The following is a 19,846-nucleotide window of genomic DNA, read 5'->3' as shown; positions in this document are numbered from 1 at the left end:
TCCTGCTCTTACATGCATTAATTTCCAGGGTAGCTATCTGATAGGATCTGAAGGGATCAGTACCTTGCTATTTCCAGCAAATGTTTTTGAGGTGCTAATATCTTCTAATGAGAACATGAGCCATCATTTAAACCATTAGATTAGGAACATTACAGATGGTCCCAGCACAATGTGTTCGCGTCGCAGATGGCTCGTAATAGCAAGTCAGTAGTAATAAGCAAGGAGAGAAATATCAGTTTTAGCTCTGGGCTTTCAACTCCATCTTTTTTTAAAAAAATTATTTATTTATTTATTTGGCTGTGCCGGTTCTTAGTTGCGGCGTGTGCGATTTAGTTCCCTGACCAGGGATCAAACCCGTGCCCCCTGCGTTGGGAGCGCAGAGTCTTAACCACTGAACCACCAGGGAAGTCTCTCAACTCCTTCTTAAATATACTACTGCTGTAGAAAATAAATAAAATAAGTATGTACACATATGTTTGCCTTTCTATGTTTCATTTATTTTTTTATTATTATTATTTGGCCACACTGCGCAGCTTGCGGGATCTCAGTTCCCCAACCAGGGATTGATCCCGGGCCATGGCAGTGAAAGCACTGAGTCCTAACCACTGGACCGCCAGGAAATTCCCTCTATATGTTTCATAATTAGGTGAAGATTCATAAGAAAATGACCTTCATTCCGGTTTTGAATGCATCTTCTTCCCTTCAAACACAGGCCTTTGTGCTTTCTGCCCTCTCTGGAAGATGACTCTTATTTTTCTTTCAGAGTCCATGTAAATGATCAATTCCTCTGGAAACGCCTTCCAATTTTCTAGGCTAGGTAGGACATTTTGTTTTTGTTCTCATAGCCTTGTGTTTTTGTTATCTATTAATGTGTTACAAACCACTCCCAAATTCAGTGGTTTTAAATACCAACAGGGTATTAATTACCATGATTATTTTTGTTGATCAGGTGGTTCTCATTTCTTCATGTGAACTTGACTGAGGTGCTGAGATAGCTGGAAGGTCCTGAGCCCGGCATATCATACTGGACACCAGCTGGGAGTTCAAGGCCCCTGGTGATCCTCCATGTAGACTGTGCACTTATTCGTAGAATGGCAACTGGGTTCTAAGAAAGTGCATTCCAAGAGGTCTAGTCCCATTGGGCAAGTGCTCATCAAACCTCTGCTGGCACCATGTATATCATGTCCCAAGAATCAAAATTAATTATGTAGCCAAACCATTGTCAACATGGAAGGGGACTGCACAAGGGCAAACTGCCAGGAGGCCTGGTTCACTGGGGGCCAAAGTCTACCACATCCAGTGAGCCTTTCCTTCATAGGACTCATCATTGTTTTCAATTATATATTTATATGTGTTATTATTTTTCTCTCTCAATAGACTCAAAGATCCATGAAAACAGGATCTTTTTGTTTCTTTGCTAATTATTGTGGAGCAGAACCTTAAACGCAATTTAAAGGTTTTGAAGAAGCCCAAGTGACTGAGAAACTAATACCAGGTGGCATCATGCAGGTCTTGCAAAAGAGATCGGTCCCCAAATGGCCTGCCCACTGTTAGCTGATCACCTACCATGACACTGTTTCGAGGAGAATTGTAGGTATTCTGTTCTCCCTCTCATCTCAAGCCAAGGGAGAGGGATTTCAAAAATTATTTGGAGAACTTAGCATGTGATCCTTGAATTTTGATGCACCATCCCTGCTGACATCCCTTTGTTTGCAGGCACCAAGGTTATTTGTGGGCATCAGACCCTGCAAGGGAATTGTCTCAGGAATGTCCTGCCAGGCATTCCCTCTGAATGAAGTAATCTGAACATGTCCTGGATGGACACCCAATGATGTCTTCTACCAAACGACATGAGCTACATTTTTTGAGTGCTTCTTATATTCAGGGATGTCCCATACATTTTTTCTAATTTGTATGATAACACGGCAAGGTATGTAGGTTTCATTCACATTTTACAGATGAGAAAACTAAGTGAGGTTGAATTACTTGTCTGATGTCCCATAGCTAATAAATAGCAGAGCTGTGTTTCGAACCTGGGTCTGAATGTTTTCAAAATTCGTGTCTTTACATAGCACCCCACCGTCATAGTTCAGGCAGACATGGAGGAGACACATCTTCAGAGGCACACACGGAGACCAAGTGTGCGGTATATTTGATAGGAATATCAAATATTCCTTCCTTATAAAAGGAAGGGGGGTAGAAGCAGCATTGGGCAGATGGAGAAGTTGCAATACAGGCTTCAGCGACCCTGCAGGAGCTCTGGAACACATTGTGTCCGTTTGTGTGGCACCCTTCAGGTGGAAGACTGGACCTTCTACCTTCTGCCTTACTCAGGCAAGAGATGCACATTGCCCCTGTGCTAATTTTGTGTCAACTTGACTGGGATACAGGGTGCTCAGATACTTGGCTAAACACTATTTCTGGATGTGTCTGCGGGGGTGTTTCTGGATGACATTAGTGTTTGAACTGGTAGCGTCAGTGAAGCAGATTGCCGTCGCGATGTGGGTGGTCATCATCCCATCAGCTGAGCGGCTGAATAGAAGAAAAGTGCAGGGGAAGGGAGAATTCACTTTCTCTGCCTGACTGTTGAGCTGTGATGTTGGTCTTGTGCGCTTGGACTGGGACTTACATCATCAGCTCCTCTGGTTCCCAGGCCTTGTGATTTGGACTGGAATCGACACCACTGTTTTTCCTGGGCCTCTGCCTTGCAGATGGCAGATCATGGGGTTTCTCAGTCTCCAGAATCATGTGAGCCAGCATCTTGTAATAAGTCAATCTCTCTCTCTTTGTATTATCTCTGTCTCTATCTACCTCTATCTCTCTATTGGTTCTCTGGAGAACTCTGACTAATATACCCGGGAAGCACCTGTCCTCAGGGTGCTCTCTGCAGCTGAAACCAGTCTCAAAGTGGCTGGGGGTTACGTGCTAACTTCACAGCCCACAGCTAGGCAGCACATCCTTTCTGCTCTTCACAGCACAGCCCCATGTCTACCACAGCTCTCAGCTATTAATTTTAATTTTGCTTTTGGTATTTTAGTTTTTTGACTTAAAAAATATTATTATTCATGTTTTAATAATATTGTTATCTTGAGATTCATTTAAAAGCTAATCAGATTTGAGCATGGACACCTATATTTAAAATCTGAGTGCCAGTTAAAATGGTAAATTTTATGTTATGTATATTTTATAACAATAAAAAAAATCTATGACTCCTACACATACCTATATGAGAGTCTAATTTCCTTATCGTGGTCCATGAAACCTATCAGTCAGATCTTAAACTATATTTATAAGCTTCTACTACTGATCAGTCCCGCTCCATTTTTAGCCTCCCATCCCTGACTCCCCCTGCTTCTGGACAATGCTTCAGCGGTACTCAACTTTTCACTGATCCCCAAATATTCCATCTTCTTCAGCTACTGATGTTTTGCACATCCTAGATTGTCCGCATCACGCTTCCTTGATTTCTCTGCCTGATGAAATCCTACTGACCCTCTTCAAGACAAAATGTAAATATTATTTGACTCTCTGGGCAATTTTGTTTGCTATATCCTTGTGTTTTCCTATTATGTAGCTTCTAAGGATTCTTGGTTTACATATACATGCATGTGTATGATTGCATTATACATACACGTTTCATCATTTGCACTGTATTAGGATGGTGTTGGCTGCAAGTAACAGAAAAATAGGTCTTGCCTCTCTATTGGCTATACCCCTTTAACCTATAATTCTGTTTTTGTTTGTTTGTTTCTTAAAATCTTTTATTTAATTTGTTACAATATTGCTTCTTTCCTGTGCTTTGGTTTTTTGGCCACGAGGTATGTGGGATCTTAGCTCCCCAACCAGGGATCAAACCCGCATCCACTGCATTGGAAGGCGAAGTCTTAACCACTGGACTGCCAGGGAAGTCCCTATAATTCTGTTTAATGTAAACATTGCAAATTCAGTGGTGGAGATGTTTCAGTTCTTAATTTACTTGACTTCAGTTCTAGTTATCTATTGCTATGTGTGGTACAATAAAGAATTTGTTTGATTTTTATCCAGGTTGCTGGCATAGAGCTTCACAAATCCTTGGAATTTCCTGTATGATAGGAATGTCTTTCTTATGCTAATGAAATGAGTCATGATGGGCCCCCTAGATAGCTTCAGGATGGGGTCTCATTACCAGAAAGAGTAACCACAGGATTAGAAGGTTGAGCCATTCAGCACCTCTAAGGGGGGGAGCTGGAGATTGAGTTCAATCATGTGGTCAAAGATTTAATCAATCATACCCATGGAATGAAACCCCAATAAAACCTCTGGAGCTGAGACTTGGAGGATCTTACTGGCTAGTGAATACATTGATGTGCCAGGAGGGTGATACGCCCTCATTCCATGGGGAGAGGGCCGGGAAACTCTACACTGGGGACCCTCCTAGATCTTGCCCTGTGTGCACCCATTATAATAAAACTGTAATCCTAAGTGTGCCACTTTCCTGAGTTCTGTGAGTCACTCTAGGGAATCATTAACCCCGAGGGGGCTGTGGGAACCTCTGAGTTTGTTGTCAGTTGATCAGTAGTAAGCGTGGCCTAGGGACCACCCCCCACCCAACCCCCCTTAGATATGCAGCTGGTGTCTGAAGTGAGAGTTGTCTTGTGGAGGACTCAGCCCTTAACCTGTGGAGTCTGTGCTAACTCTGGGTGGATGTGTCAGAATTGAATTGCCGTACACCCGGTTGGTGTCAGTTGGAGTTGACATGACATACTCTGTAACTTGTATTAACTGTTTAAAATAATTTTTAACAGTTAAAATATTAACAGTTAAAATATTAACTGTTTAAAATAACTGTTTAAAATAATTTAAAATAATTTTTAAAAATCATGATTTCTTAAAAAAAAAAAAACCATGATTTCTCACAATTCTGTAGGTTGACTGGGCTCAATCGATTGGTCCTCCCTCACCTGAGGTCTCCCGTGCAGGTACAGTGAGATGGCAGCTGAGGCCTGGGCAGGTGATGCCTGGCTGGGATGGCTGAGCATCTCTCTTATCGTTAGCTCGGGCTTTCTCACAGTGTGGTGATCTTGAAGTAGTCAGACTTTTTACGTGGTGGCTGGAACCTTCCAAGGGACAAGGATTGGAAGCTGCAAGTCTCTTAAAGTCCAGGCCTGAAAATGGGCACAGCATCATTTTTGCTGTATTCTACTGGACAAAACAGTCACCAAACCCACCTAGACCTAAGGGGAGGGGACATAGAACCCCACTTCTTGATGGGGTTCTATGAGTGCCAAATAACTGGCCATCTTTAATCTGCCTCATCCTCTCTTTGGCATTTCCCACTGTTTTCCACAAGCGATATGACATCATGTTCCCTGATTTTTCCTTTATCACTGACTCTTCTTCTCTAGTCTCCTTAAGTGCTATCTTGCCCCCACTATTTGAACGTCCTCTTCCTTTTTCTCTCTCACTGCTCATTTACCTTGGAATATCGTATCTACTCTTGTGACTCCAGTCACCACCTTTAGGCTGGTGATGCCTCAGATCTCTATGGACGTCTACTCTAACCCTCTGACTCACACAGCCAAGAAGCCTTTACGACTCCTGGGAGAGGTATCTGGATGAGGCTCGTGCTCACCCACCCATGGGCAGAGCCACAAGTTTTGTCCAAAAGGCGGCCAGGTCTTCCTTGTACAGCTTTCCTGAGAGTCTCCTGCTTGTCCAACTGCACCACATTTGTGGCAACCTTCATGAATGACCTCCACAAATGACAGCCTAGGATGACACAGCTCATGGAACCCACAAGTGTCCAAAGGATGTGGCAAGGCTGACTGGCTGAATGAACGAGAATGATTTACACGAATATGTAAAATCTTTCACTGTAGAACCTACATTTAGCGCTTTCCAGATCCTTTGGCTATAAGAAGTGTAGACACAGTTTGTATGTTTCCATGAACTGCACTTCATCATAATTGCACCTTCACAGGTAAGAAGAGAACACCAGAGCAGCCAATGCATGACCCACAGCACTCATTTCTATAGAAACGGCGTTTAGCCGTATCCTTTCTCACAGGCCGTGTGGACATGGCATTCGACAGTAAGAATAAGCTGGTAGTGGTTCCTGAAAGCAAACTTAAAAACAGATAGATTTGAAAGAACAGCTTGCTTAACAAAAAAAGAAATAGGCTATGAACATTGTTTAAGTAAATCCCAATTTTGTTATATGTATGTAACAGTTTGTGTTAATTTTGTTATATTTATACTTGAGTTCTGTGTTGGCAGACCATTTCTGTGTCACCCCACGTATTAACTCTAAGGGGCAAGGACCTATGTTTTGGAATATGGGTCCTCAATTGGTTTCTTTCCCATAATTGGCCCAAATCTGGGACTGGTTCTCCTCTTCAGTCTGTTGTGTAAGCATCGCAGTTTAAGAATGTACCACGATTTGGCATCCTCAGTCTGACACCATCTTCAGTGAAATCCAACAAACATTTGTAAGGCACTGTGTTCCATCCCGTGGAGGATACAAAGAGCCTGGGATGTCAAGATGAATGAGGGAGAGGGGAGTCACAGAAAACTGTGCAACAGTGCAGCAAGGCGACTGTGGCACACAGACACAGGCTTGCTGCCCTGTGCAGGGAATTAACTGTCGCTTCTCATCTGAGGAGCGAGAGGGATGGGGAAAGGATTCCAGATGGAAGGAGCACAGTAGAGGCACAGAGCAGGAGTTCAGGCTGCGGCTGGGGTGAGGAAAGCCTTGGCTGGAGTACAGAGCATATGCAGGTGGGTACCAAGGAAACCGACCGAACAAAAATGGGGCGGGGGGGGGGGGACATTGTGGAAAGCATCGTTCAGAGAGAGTTGAGTCATCAAGGCTTTTGAACATAACTAGGGCTCACTCCCAGCCCCCGTTCTGTGACTGTCTCCCGTGGAGTATCATGTCAGCCCTTGATTGCATGGGCGTCTTATTCTCACTCTTCCCTGATGGAAAAGACTCATTTAAAAATAAAAAGCAAAACAAATAAACCAAAAACCCTGTCCTTGAGCTGAATCTCTTTCTAATAACTTTCTCCCTACACGGCCAAGCCCATCAGAACAGGCGAGAAGCTCTGAGTCTGAGTCGCCCACTTCTGATGTATCTATATATCACTATCTCTATATATCTGTAGGTACATTATCTATCTATCTATCTACACACACACACACACACACACACACACACACACACACACACACACACACACACACACACACAAACCCTACTGGTTCCATCTCCTCTGGACAACCTGAACGAATATACCAGTGGATCTCAAACTCCAGTTGCATTCGAATCACTTGTCTTACTCATAATACAGAAGATGCCGTGAGTCCTTTTCTCATAGTTTGGCTTTAGTAAGTCTGGAATTGGGCCTGAGATTTTGCAATTTCCTCAGCCGCTTCTCAGGCACATGGTGAGAGATTTACACAAGAGACACTGGTCTGCGTGACGATCTCCTCAATTCTCCTGGATCTGACTCTTGTCTGTAAGGAGATTATTCCCAAATCTATAGCTCTTGGCCAGAACTCTGCTGAGTGCCAGATCCTTGTAACTGTCTGTTAAACATCTCAACTACTTGTTCCTTAAGCAGCTAATCTCACCATTTCCCCTGTAACATCTTTTCTTAGTTCCCATTTCAGTGAATGATACCAACATGTACCCATTCCTTCAGAGGAGGGAGCTGGGAGTCCTGCTGAATCCCTGCTGCCCACTTCTCCATGTCCTCAGCATCTTTCATATCTTCTCTACCTTTCCACACCGCTGCCACGGTCTGAACCTCCCACTCTGTGGAGCCTGGGCAGCAGTAATGAGCTCCACCCTGCCCCCTGTCTCTTGTCCCCTGCCCTCCCAATCCAATCTCTACTGCTTTGCCAGGTCCATTTTCTAAAATCAAATCTGATCAAGGTTAAACCCTTTAATTGCTTTACAGCCCACAGAACAAAGCCTCCGTTCCCAGGATGACGTAGAAGCCCTCCTCCATACCTAGCCCTGCTCTGCTTAGTGAATGCCTCCCTTCCCAGATAGGCCTGTGCTATGTCCAGCTGTTTGTAGCTATGTAGACACATGGGGCTGCTTTTGGCATATTCATGGTCCTGTTAAACTGATCTGACTTCCTAGAATGTGTCCTCTGCCATCTTCATGCAAAATATCCTTTTGCTGCTCATCCTTCAAGACTCAAGAATCATCTTTTCTGCCAGGTCTCTTCTGATATTCCTATAGGTAAACTCACATTTTTCCAGTCTTACTTTGATCATAGCCTCTGGAATACTTTATTGCATTTTTTAATTTACATGTGTAACAGTAAATAAATGGCAAATAATTCCTATTAGATTGGGAATTAATTGTTCACTTTTATATCCTAAGTACTCAGCACAGAGTGTGACATATAGTATAAATGTATGTTTGTTCCTATTGAATAAATAAATGAATTTATTATAGTGGAAAGAACATTGTTCTAAATAAGGTCTGAGGATCTAATATATAACATTGTGACTATGGTTGATAATACCATATTGTATAATTGAAATTTGCTAAGGGGGTAGACTTTAAATGTTCTCACCACCCCCAAAAGAGAAAAAATATATAAATATGTCTATGAGGTGATGGATGTGTTAATTAACTAGGTGGGAGGAATCTTCACGATGTGTACATATATCAAATCGTCACAATGTGCACTTTATCTTACAACTTTATTTGTCAACTATATCTCAGTAAAAGTGGAGGAAAAAAAAGAAAGAACATTGTTCTGGAAGTTCAATTACATGAGTCTACTCCTGGCTCAAACACTAATTCTTACCTCGGACAAGTCATTAACTCTCGTGCAGTACAGATAGCTTTGGGATTCGCTGGAAAGGAAGTGGTAAAAACAGCAAACGATGGCAGAACTGGCATGCAGATCCTACTGTGACTATCATGAGCCCCTCTAAAAATTCTTATCAATGCTCAGTTTATGTACCAATAATCCATGTTGTGCTGAGGTCGCAAGGTTTGGAATCCTAAAAGAATTGGGGCAAAGCGTAACTCATGGTGCAGAAATAATACAGATCTCCTTCCTGCCAATCCAGAGGGTATGAGAGGAGAGACTTCAGGGTAAACAGAAGTCGGGGCGGGTGTCCAGCCAGCAGGGGAGCGGAGGGGCCTCTTACCACACAACGCGCATCTGCTGTGGGACTGGGAAGGGGCTTCCCTTGCCTCACGCGCAGGGCACACGACCACAAGGCTGCCCCATCACTGATAATGAATCAGGCACCCTGGCTGGCAGTTGGCTTTTCTGATTCTATCCTAGGTTTAGGGTAGATCTGTTGTGTGAGAGGAGCCCTGTGCTCAGGCTTCCTTTCACTCAGCCGCTGGGGGAAGCAAATGAAAAGAAGTAGGGCTCTCGGCTGACCTCTGCTTTGCTTCCTTTCCCTTCATGGCACCATCTCCCTGAAAGATTAAGAAGCGCTTTCTTCCTGAAGCTTGGTTGGCCACGTCCCCCTTTCTTCGGAAGCGGGGAGGGAGAAGGTCTTACGTTTTAGGCTTAGACGTTACCATAACAACAACAACGAAACAGCAGTAGCAGCTACTGTTTGGAGGACAGATACTGTTTTCCAGGCTCTGTGCTAACCATTTGGCACATGCTGCCTCATTTACTACCCGTGATAACCCTAGGTGATGAGGACACTTTTTATCTTCCTTTACAGATGAGTAAATAGGCTCAGACAGATTAAGGAAGCTACCTTAAGCCACACAGCTGGTTAAGAGGCAGAGCCAAGGAACAACCCAGGTCTGTCTGACTCCAGATTCCTCCAAACTGAGGAGTCTTCTCCTGAACTATCCCAATTCTATAGCATACACTCAAAAATTGATATTGGTGATTCTGTATTCCTTGAATTCAAATCTTTGAATTGATCGAGCAGTTATATGCACAGACATGTACATGACTTATAAGAAAACTATGACAGGGGCTTCCCTGGTGACGCAGTGGATAAGAATCCGCCTGCCAATGCAGGGGACACAGGTTTGAGCCCTGGTCCGGGAAGATCCCACATGCTGCGGAGCAACAAAGCCCATGCGCCACAACTACTGAGCCTGCGCTCTAGAGCCAGTGAGCCACAACTACTGAAGCCCACATACCCAGAGCCCGTGCTCCGCAACAAAGAGTAGCCGCAGCTCGCCGCAACTAGAGAAAGCCCGCACGCAGCAACGAAGACACACACAGACAAAAAATAAATTAATTAATTTAAAAAAAAAACAGTAATGCATTATTAAAAAAAGAAAACTATGACAACTTGAAAATATAGGTCCTTGGATTTTTCTGATTAAAAAAGCCAAAGCCCAACCAACCAACCAAGAACCCCCCAAAACCAATCAACTAATAAAAACCTCTTATGTTAGAAACTTTGTCCTAAAACAGAATGGCATTCTAAATACTGGTGAAGCCACAGGTTCATGGATTTGTGAGTCATCTGGTGAATCATTTTTCACCTCTAAAGGGCACTCCATTTCCAAACACTTTATCAGTGAGAGATTAATGCATGAGCTCTGAAGTCTTAAGAATTATTCACTATATGTCTTACTTGCTCATCAGCTGAATATTTTCTCCACCTATGGTTCTGATCAGTCACTGCTTCAAATATGTTGTTTCCAGTGATAATGTTGTTCATTCCCTACTCATACAAGTTCATTTCTTCTGAGCCCTGTCTCCCACCGAGTGCCTCTTTTAAAAATTGTTCTTGTGAGTAATAATCTTTCACTGCCAACTGCTGTGATTCATGGGTGAGGGCAAGCCTGGAAGGTGAAGAAAAGACATTCTTATTTTTACCTTAGTGTGGCTATTCCAACACTGCCTTCCGAGTCATCCCTCCCACCTACACCCCCGTGCTCTGAAGATACCTGATTGTTTGCTGTTGAAATCGTGAGATCTGTGAGTTACAGGGAAAGATTAAGCCTATTCCCTGTCTAAACACTGCATCAATCCAGATCCAGATGATTCAGCCAGAAGGACCGGCTACACCTGTCAGCCCCCAGGGCCAGCTATTACTCCCCAGGCTTGGGAAGCATCAGTACCTCGAGGTTGCAGACCCTCTTGGCTTCTCTTTATCCCTTTGAAATTCAGTAGCCAGGTTCCACCCTGCTGCCATCCACAACTGATCTGGAATTCCCACAGGACACAACCGTAAAAGTTGCCCCCAGGCTCGCAGTTGTGGCACTTGGGGCCAAGAGGAGACAACTTCCCTCAAGTCAACTTTGTAATTCTAACCAGTCATTCTTACTGAGTAGGTGCTAACATTTATAAAATCATTATTAAGGTGGGGATCCCCTCTGCATTTAGGGGGCGTGGGACAAAGCTTTGACATCCCACCAGTGCTTCTGTGTCCCTGTGGTAGTCTCTGGACGCTGCCTCAGTCCCCCTGCAGGAAGAAGGGATTTATTTGTGTCCATGCTGTCTTCAGGAATCACCTCAACTGAGGAGAGCTGCCTTGCCCATCATGGTAGATGTCTAGTGACCGAAGGAGAGCAGGGTGTGAAGACAGGTTCCCTACCCCTCTTGGGCTCTGCTCTGAAGGGTGACCAGAGCTCCAAGCTCTGGAACCTCACACCTCTCCCCTCAAAACTGCTCTACCTTCTGTCTTTCTTACCTTGATGAATAAGTCATGCAGCCACCCATCCAGCTCGGATGCCAGAGCCCTGGCCGTCACCTACGCGTCCCCTCTCTTTACTGCCCCATCCAGTCACCACGTCCTTTTTAGTGACTGTGTTGTGGACATTTGTCATTTGAAAAAAAAAATTATTAAATTTGTTGTTTTTTTGGCTGTGCTGCGTGGCTTGTGGGATCTTAGTTCCCCAACCAGGGATTGAACCTGGGCCACCACAGTGAAAGCACCGAGTCCTAACCACTGGACCACCAGGGAATTCCCTTAAAATGTTTTTATATGAAGAAACTTTGATTCTTTTTTTAAAATTGAGGTTTCATTGATGTATAATATATATATTTAATTTTTAAAATTTTGTTTTTATACATTAAAAGTTGACATATACCACAAAGTTACACTTTGCTAGGGCTTCTTCCAGAATCTTAGGAGATATCCCATACAAATGAAGTGACCAGAAACATATATTTTATTAGCTGCATAGTAAACCCCACTCTGAGTACAACTTACTGGGCATTTGTTACCTGATAGACATTGAATTAGACACTTTATTATCTCATATCTGTTATGTCATATTTCATATTATCATCCTATTTATTTATTTTATTGAAGTATAGTTGATTTACAAAGTTGTGTTAGTTTCAAGTGTACAGCAAAGTGATTCAGTTATACGTACTTAATTATATATTCTTTTACAGATTCTTTTCCTTTATAGGCTATTATAAAATATTGAGTATAGTTCCCTGTGCTCTAGTATAGAGTAGGTCCTTGTTGGTTATCTATTTTATATATAATAGTGTGTATCTGTTAATCCCAAACTCCTAATTTATCCCTCCTCCCCCCTTTCCCCTTTGGTAACCATGGGTTTGTTTTTTATGTCTGTGGATCTATTTCTGTTTGGTGTTTAAGTTCATTTGTATCATTTTTTTTTTAGATTCCACATATAAGCGATATCATATGATATTTGTCTTTCTCTGTCTGGCTTACTTCACTTAGTATGATGATCTCTAGGTCCATCCATGTTGCTGCATATGTCATGTTTGATGTACAATACTATGTAAATTTCAGGCGTACAACAGAGATTCACGGTTTTTAAAAGTTATGCTCCATTTAAAGTTATTATAAAGTAGTGGCTGCGTTCCCAGTACTTTACAGTATATCCTTGCAGCTTATTTATTTTGTACGTAGTAGTTTGTACCTCTTAGTCCCTTACCCCTACATTTGTCATTTTCTTGATGGTTCAGGCTCTGACTTCCGTTTCCATTTGGGGGAATTCTGCATCGTGTGAGATTCGGTGAAGCCAGGACTCTGCCCTCGCTTTGGAAGCCAGGCTCTCTCTCTTTCCATGCCTGGTAGCTCTGGTGCAGGCACATGACAGGCAGTTGGCTAATTGGATGCTTTCTTTGGCATTTTAAATTTGGTTTCCCATTCCACTCTTGGCCCTTCAATTTCTTTTCTGTAGACGAATCATTTAGAAATACAAGTCAGACTATGTCACTCCTTGCTCAAAATCTTCTAATGCCTTTCCATCATATGTGATACCAAATTCAAAGTCTTTATTGCAACCTCCAAGGTCCTCCACGATCAACGAGTGGCTGATTCTCTGTGTTCATGTCCTATTGCTCTTCCCCTGGCCCATCTGCTCCAGCATCCTTACTGTTCCTACAGCTTGCCAGGTACACACTTTGTATCTGCTGTTCCTCAGGCTGAAAGGCCCTTCTCACTGATTTTTACATGGTTCACTCTCTCTCTTTTTAAAAATATTTATTTATTTATTTTGGCTGTGCCGGGTGCACGTGGGATCTTTTAGTTGCAGCATGCGAACTCAGTTGCGGCATGCATGCGGGATCTAGTTCCCTGACCAGGGATCGAACCCGGGCCCCCTGCATTGGGAGCGTGGAGTCTTACCCACTGGACCACCAGGGAAGTCCCCATGGTTCACTCTCTTAATGCCGGTTGTATTCAAATGTTTACAGAGAGGCTTTCTATGACGCCTCCTGTGCAAAATAGTCACCCCCTTCCCAAGTCCATCTCTGACCCCTAACCTGACTTTATTTTTCTTCAAAGCACCTCCCACCATCTGATGTTATACTGTTTACTTCTTTGTTTACTGGTCTATTTTGTATCTTTCCCACCAGAATGCAAACTCCCTGATGGCCAGGATGCAGTATATCTGTATCTAGCCTGGTGTACGGTAGGTAAGAAAATAGTCACTGAATGAAAACGTGGTAGGGTCAATGGCTTGGGAGTCTCAGTGGGCTCACAGAATTGCTGCAATGGAATTTCAAGAGGCTTTCTCAACAAGGAAGCTGTTGGTATTTTGAGTGGTACTGCTTCACACATGGCAGGACATTCAGCATTCTTCACCCTTAGCTGTGACATGCCAGCAGCACCCCTTGTCACCTGATGCTATGGTCTGACTATCCAGCCCCTCCAAATTCACATGTTGGAAGCCAAACACCTAATTTTTTTTTTTAATTTTTATTGGAGTATAGTTGATTTACAATGTTGTGTTAGTTTCCAGTGTACAGCAAAGTGAATCAGTTATACATATACATACATCCTCTTTTTTAAGATTCCTTTCCCATACAGGCCATCACAGAGTATTGAGTAGAGTTCCGATGGTGTTAGAAGCTGGGGCCTTTGGGAGGTGATTAGGTCATGAGGGTGGAGCCCTCATGAATAGGATGAGAGCCCTTACAAAAGAGACCCCACAGAGCTCCCCAGCCCCTTTTGCCACGTGAGGACACAGCAAAAAGTCTGCAAAAAGGAGAGAGCCCGCACTTGGCCGTGCTATTTCCTTGGACTCCCAGCTTCCAGAACTGTGAGAAATGAATTCTTGTTTTTTGTAAGCTACCAGGTCTGTGGTGTTTGTCATGGCAGCCTGAACGGACTAAGACATCCACAACCAAAATATTGCAACACGTTTCCAGATTTCCCCTTGGAGGGAAGGTGCAGGGCAGCCCTTGACAGAGTACCAGTAGTAGAGGAAGTGACTGGAAGTACAGGAGGCTGTGATCAGAGACTCAGATGCTCTTGTTTTTTCATTGTTCATATTTCTATCTTGGCTCATTCATTTCCACCTTGGTCCCTCCTACTAACCTCTGAGTTCTTTGAGGGCAGGAATCATGGTTTGTCTGAGTGTATTAGCCCATTTGAATACATGAATGTATATGTACGTGTATATGTATGTGTGTGTGTGTGTGCGCGCGCGCATATATTTGTATTTATATCTTTTCCCTTTTGGGCCGCCTGGCCTCCACAGCTCAGTTCTTTTCCCCACCCTCTGACCACGAGGCATCACTCAGCAGGTAGAGTAAGACAAAGCAGGGACTCTGACATAACGCACACTGGCCCTTGTGGGACCATCTGTCCCAGCCGTGAGCCCGAATCTGCTCTTGTCGCTACGGGTATGATTATCTCCATTTTACAGATGAAGAAACTGAGGCTCATCTTCTTTACCTGCCACTCATTGATTGATAACCAATCGGTCCTTGTAACCCAACCTTTGCTCTCGCCTCCATTCCGAAAAGCTCTTCCTCAGCCTCAAGTCATGATTTTATAGAGAAGGCTCTCCAGGTAGGAGGAGAAGGTGCTGATAGCAGTGTCATTATTTTAGGTTGGGGAGACTGACAGACCTGCAGTCGTGCCCTCAGCCTGTGCTAAGTGACCTTGAGAGTGACCTTGGAGTTGGAGCAGCCGCTGCGGCTGGCAGTCACTTGCAGCTGATTCTGCTGCTTTGTCTCGTGAGATGTGAAGTGACCTGACCTCCACTGACTTAACGAGTGATGTAGCTGGGACAGGAATTCAGTATTCCCTTCTTGGTCTCACCAGGCTCTCTGTGTGCTTGGTGTCTTCTTGACTTCAAATGTGCCTTGTCTGATAGGACCTGAATCTCCATCACCTTCAGTTGTCAACTCCGCTGGCCCCAGGCATCCCAGTGGCTGCCTGGAGCACAGACAGTCCCATGTGCTCTGTTACTAGGGCTCTAGGGCTTTTGTCCCCATATTCTTTTACCTTGGTGCCTTGGGCAGGAACATATATAAACCCTTTGAGTTTAAGGTTTGGAGAGGCTTGGGAGACCCTCAGCCAATTTTCTTAGTCTAGACCCACACCCTCCTTTTTGCCCTTGAACTGAGGCACAAAAAATATGAGTTCTTGTCCTTCAGGCCTGAACAAAGTGGCCCCCTTTCCCCACAGCAGTGCTTTTAAACTCTGGGTCATGACCAATTCGAGAGTTGTAAAGTCAATTTTTTACAGTTGACCAGCATTAAAAAAATGAATAGAATAAAATTTAAACTATAAAAGTGGTAGTGAAGCTCTGTTCTATGAAGTCTTTTTTCAGTCATGTGTGTGTATGAATGTGTATATGTGTGTGTGTGTGAGTGTATCCTGCATCACAGTTCAAAATGTATTTCTTATTACATTTTATAGTAAAAAAAAAAGGGGTTCTCAACTTGCAGGTGATGATTTTGATTTGGTAGAACACAGAGCAATATGCCACTAAAAGCATATCAGTCTCTGGAGGGAGCGCGGTAGGTCTGTGCGTTTATTTATTTATTATTTTTGGCTGCGTTGGGTCTTTGTTGCTGCCGGCGGGCTTTCTCTAGTTGCAGCGAGCGGGGGCTGCTCTTCGTTGCGGTGCGCGGGCTTCCGCTTGCGGTGGCTTCTCTTGTTGCACAGCACGCAGGCGCGCAGGCTTCAGTAGTGGCACGTGGGCTCTAGAGCGCAGGCTCAGTAGTTGTGGCTCACGGGCTCTAGAGCGCAGGCTCAGTAGTTGTGGTGCGCAGGCTTAGTTGCTCCGCGGCATGTGGGATCTTCCTGGACCAGGGATTGAATACATGTCCTCTGCATTGGCAGGCAGATTCTTAACCACTGTGCCACCAGGGAAGTCCCGGTATGTGTGATTTTGTTATTTTATTTTATTAAGTATAGTTGATTTACAGTATTATGTGATACAGTTATACAAATATATACATTCTTTTTTATACTCTTTTCTATTATGGATTATCACAGGACACTGAATATAGTTCCCTGTGCTATACAGTAGGACCTTGTTGTTTTGTATGTGTGTTTTCAAAGTTCCTGATTAAAAACATACCTGCCCTGCTATTTCCCTAGTGTGCCTGCACGTGCGTGCACACACTCTCTCTCTCTCTCTCTCTCTCTCTCTCTCTCTCTCTCTCTCTCTCCCCCACCCCACCCCGCTGTTCTTTTTTTTTAAAAAAATAAATAAATTTATTTATCTATCTGTCTTTGGCTGCTTTGGGTCTTCGTTGCTGCGCACAGGCTTTCTCTAGTTGTGGCGAGCGGGGGCTACTCTTTGTTGCGGTGCACGGTCTTCTCACTGCAGTGGCTTCTCTTGTTGCGGAGCACGGGCTCTAGGCACGCAGGCTTTGGTAGTTGTGGCTCATGGGCTTAGTTGCTCTGCGGCATGTGGGATCTTACCGGACCAGGTCTTGAACCTGTGTCCCCTGCATCGGCAGGTGGATTCTTAACCACTGCGCCACCAGGGAAGTTCCCCCCCCACACACACACACCCCTCCGCTGTTCTTGAGAACAACAATATCTTATCCATCTGGATAGCCCCTTATTCCTGAAACAGTGCCTGGCGCTCAGGGGTACCCAATAAATGCTTATAATTGTCAAATGACAGAGCTCCGAAGGTTAAAAGGTGGAATCTATGTAGTTTTCTTTCACCATGCCCAGCACACACTTGGCACTTCATAAATCACTGGGTGTGATCGTGATGACTTATGGAAAACAAAAGTGCAATCATGAGACGCTGCGTGAATCAAAGGCACAGGTGTGATGAACAGCCGCAGAGCGGGGCCGGCCTTCACAACAGAACAAAGCTCTCTTTCCCCCTCAGTGCACTTCAACAAACCCATCCAAACCAGGAAACCTCAGGGACAGAGTGGCTGTCATCTCCCTAAGTAATAGAGCCTATCTCCTCTTAACCTTTGTGACCCTCAAAAACCAGTAAATTCCTTCTTTTATCTATCCCAAATCCTTTATATTACCCCCTAAGCCAATTTTCTGTTGTACTGTATTCAATGGGAATTGAAAACAGCTGGTCACCATCTGCTGTAGATTAATTCTTCATGTACTTGAAGCCTATAATTAGGTCATTCCTCAGCGTTCTCTTTTCCAGGCTAAATATCTTCTTTCTTTTAGCCCTTCCCCAAAGGTTTTATTTTCCAATTATTTAATTGTCTTCCTAGTGTTACTCTCAGCGTCAGGCTTTCTGTTCTCCATACACCTCAAGTGGAGAAGGCTGATTAGTGTGAAGGGTTATGGGTGTTGAAGGTCACCACTGCCACTTTTGAGGAGTCTTTTCTTCCCTGAGTTGTTTATTTTCAGAGGGCCATTTAGAAATGAACAGCAGCCTTTGACTGCCACAGTGAAATTGGAAACAGAGTAATCAGACGGTTGTGCTTTGCTTCCACCCTAATTCCAGATACACTGGACAGTCGCCTTGACTTTGCACCCCGAATCTGTGAGATGCCAGTGCAAACCTACAGGGAGTAATTTCACTCTGGATTACGGGTGCATCACTAGAACAGCATTTTGGAAGTGTCTTGGGAGCCTGGAAGGTCAGTGACAGCTGGAGACAGATTTTTAACTTTAAGTTCAGGAAACAAGCGTCTGGTAGAGAGAAGTGTTCTCCCTCTTAGGTCCAGGAAATATCCTGCATGTGGAATAACCCCAGTGTCCAGTCACCATTCTCCAAGGCAGTGGTTTTTACCTTTGTTCTTTCTGGAATTATATATATGCAACCCATTGCCTGGTATCCAGATTTTTAAATGAAATACAGGAATGTTTTGTGGATCCATCAATTTTTGAAATGATTGAAATCATATCTTCACTTCCGGGGCTTTCTGCTCTGTCTCTCAAAAGTGTGTTGGACTTTTGGTTGGAAGAAGTTACCCTCTGCTTATCTGTCCTTAAAAGACTCCATCATTACTCAGAAATGATGGCCAGACTAGGTGATATTCTTCGCCTAACTCTATTGACTATCCCCTCCAGCTGCACGCACCATGGCTAAGCCAGAAACAGCCCCTAATGCATGGATTCTGGGATTTCATGTGCACAGTCCCTTCATGAGGTACATAGCATCACCCTCATTTTCACAGATGAGACAGATACAGAGAAATTGTTTTTAAATGTGTTTACGGTGGCTTAGGCAGCAGAGCTGGGATTTGGATCCAGGTCTGGTTGGTCTCTAGTGTCATCATGGCCGCCTCTGCATGCTTGTTAAACTGCAGACATCAGGATCCCATGCTCAGATTCTGAGTTAGGAGATGGGGCCCAGGTACCTGCCTTTTCAGTCAAATAACCCAGCAGAGCTGATGCAGGTAATCCAAGTCCCATGCATACAAAAACACTGTCTAACTTGGTCCCTGAATTAGAAAATTTAGGTCGCTGTTCCTCAAACTCTGTCATACATCTACCCAGGAGCTTGGTGAGAAGAGGTCTGGCTTCCACTCCGCAGCTGCTGAGTCAGAAGCAAGGAAGGGTCGAGTCCAGATGCTGTATTGTTTAGTTTTTAATATTTGTTTATTTATTTATTTATCTGTTTATTTGGTTGTGCCGGGTCTTAGTTGCAGCATGCGGGATCTCTAGTTGCAGCATTCAGACTCTCAGTTGCAGCACGTGGGATCTAGTCCCCTGACCGGGAATCGAACCCGGGCCCCCTGCGTTGGGAGCATGGAGTCTTAACTGCCCGACCGCCAGGGAAGTCCCTGGACGCTGTATTGTTAACGTGCAACCTGGGGTATATTCTGGGTCACTCTGAAGTTTGGAAACCACTGGTGTGAGTCTTCCTGCCAGAGGTATCTTATGCCCAGCACTTCTGGATTCTTTTCTGGGAGATGGAGGCTGGTAGGGTGGAAGATGGGATGGTATGGGCTTAGAGCTCTTGGCTTCCTGAATGTGGAAGGAGCTCTTGGCTAAGGAAACAGTGGGGAGATCACCCCTGAGAAAGCCTGCTTCCTTACCTCCTACAGAAGAAACTTTAACCCTAAGGATGAAAAGCCAAGTGTTGCATTTGATATCAGAAGTCCAGCGAAGGGATAACCATCCGTTATGATGTCGTAGCAGGTAGTGTTGCCTTGGCAACATAGCAGGAGACTTACCGAGGAGATAGAAGAACAGATGGGCAGGTGTCATTCCTCGGAAAACACAGGGGTGACAGGTTTAC

The 19,846-nt window shown here is 44.2% G+C and overlaps 1 protein-coding gene across 3 annotated transcripts in view; it reads left to right on the top strand.

Moving 5' to 3' along the window:
- CA8 (carbonic anhydrase 8) overlaps window positions 1-19,846 on the top strand; it is a 217,758-nt gene that overhangs the window by 16,422 nt on the left and 181,490 nt on the right. The window lies entirely within an intron of this gene.

Source organism: Orcinus orca, chromosome 17 (genome assembly GCF_937001465.1).
Source record: "Orcinus orca chromosome 17, mOrcOrc1.1, whole genome shotgun sequence".
NCBI lineage: Eukaryota > Metazoa > Chordata > Mammalia > Artiodactyla > Delphinidae > Orcinus > Orcinus orca.
Note: the sequence above shows the minus strand (reverse complement) of the source record. Positions and strands in the feature narration are given on the sequence as shown.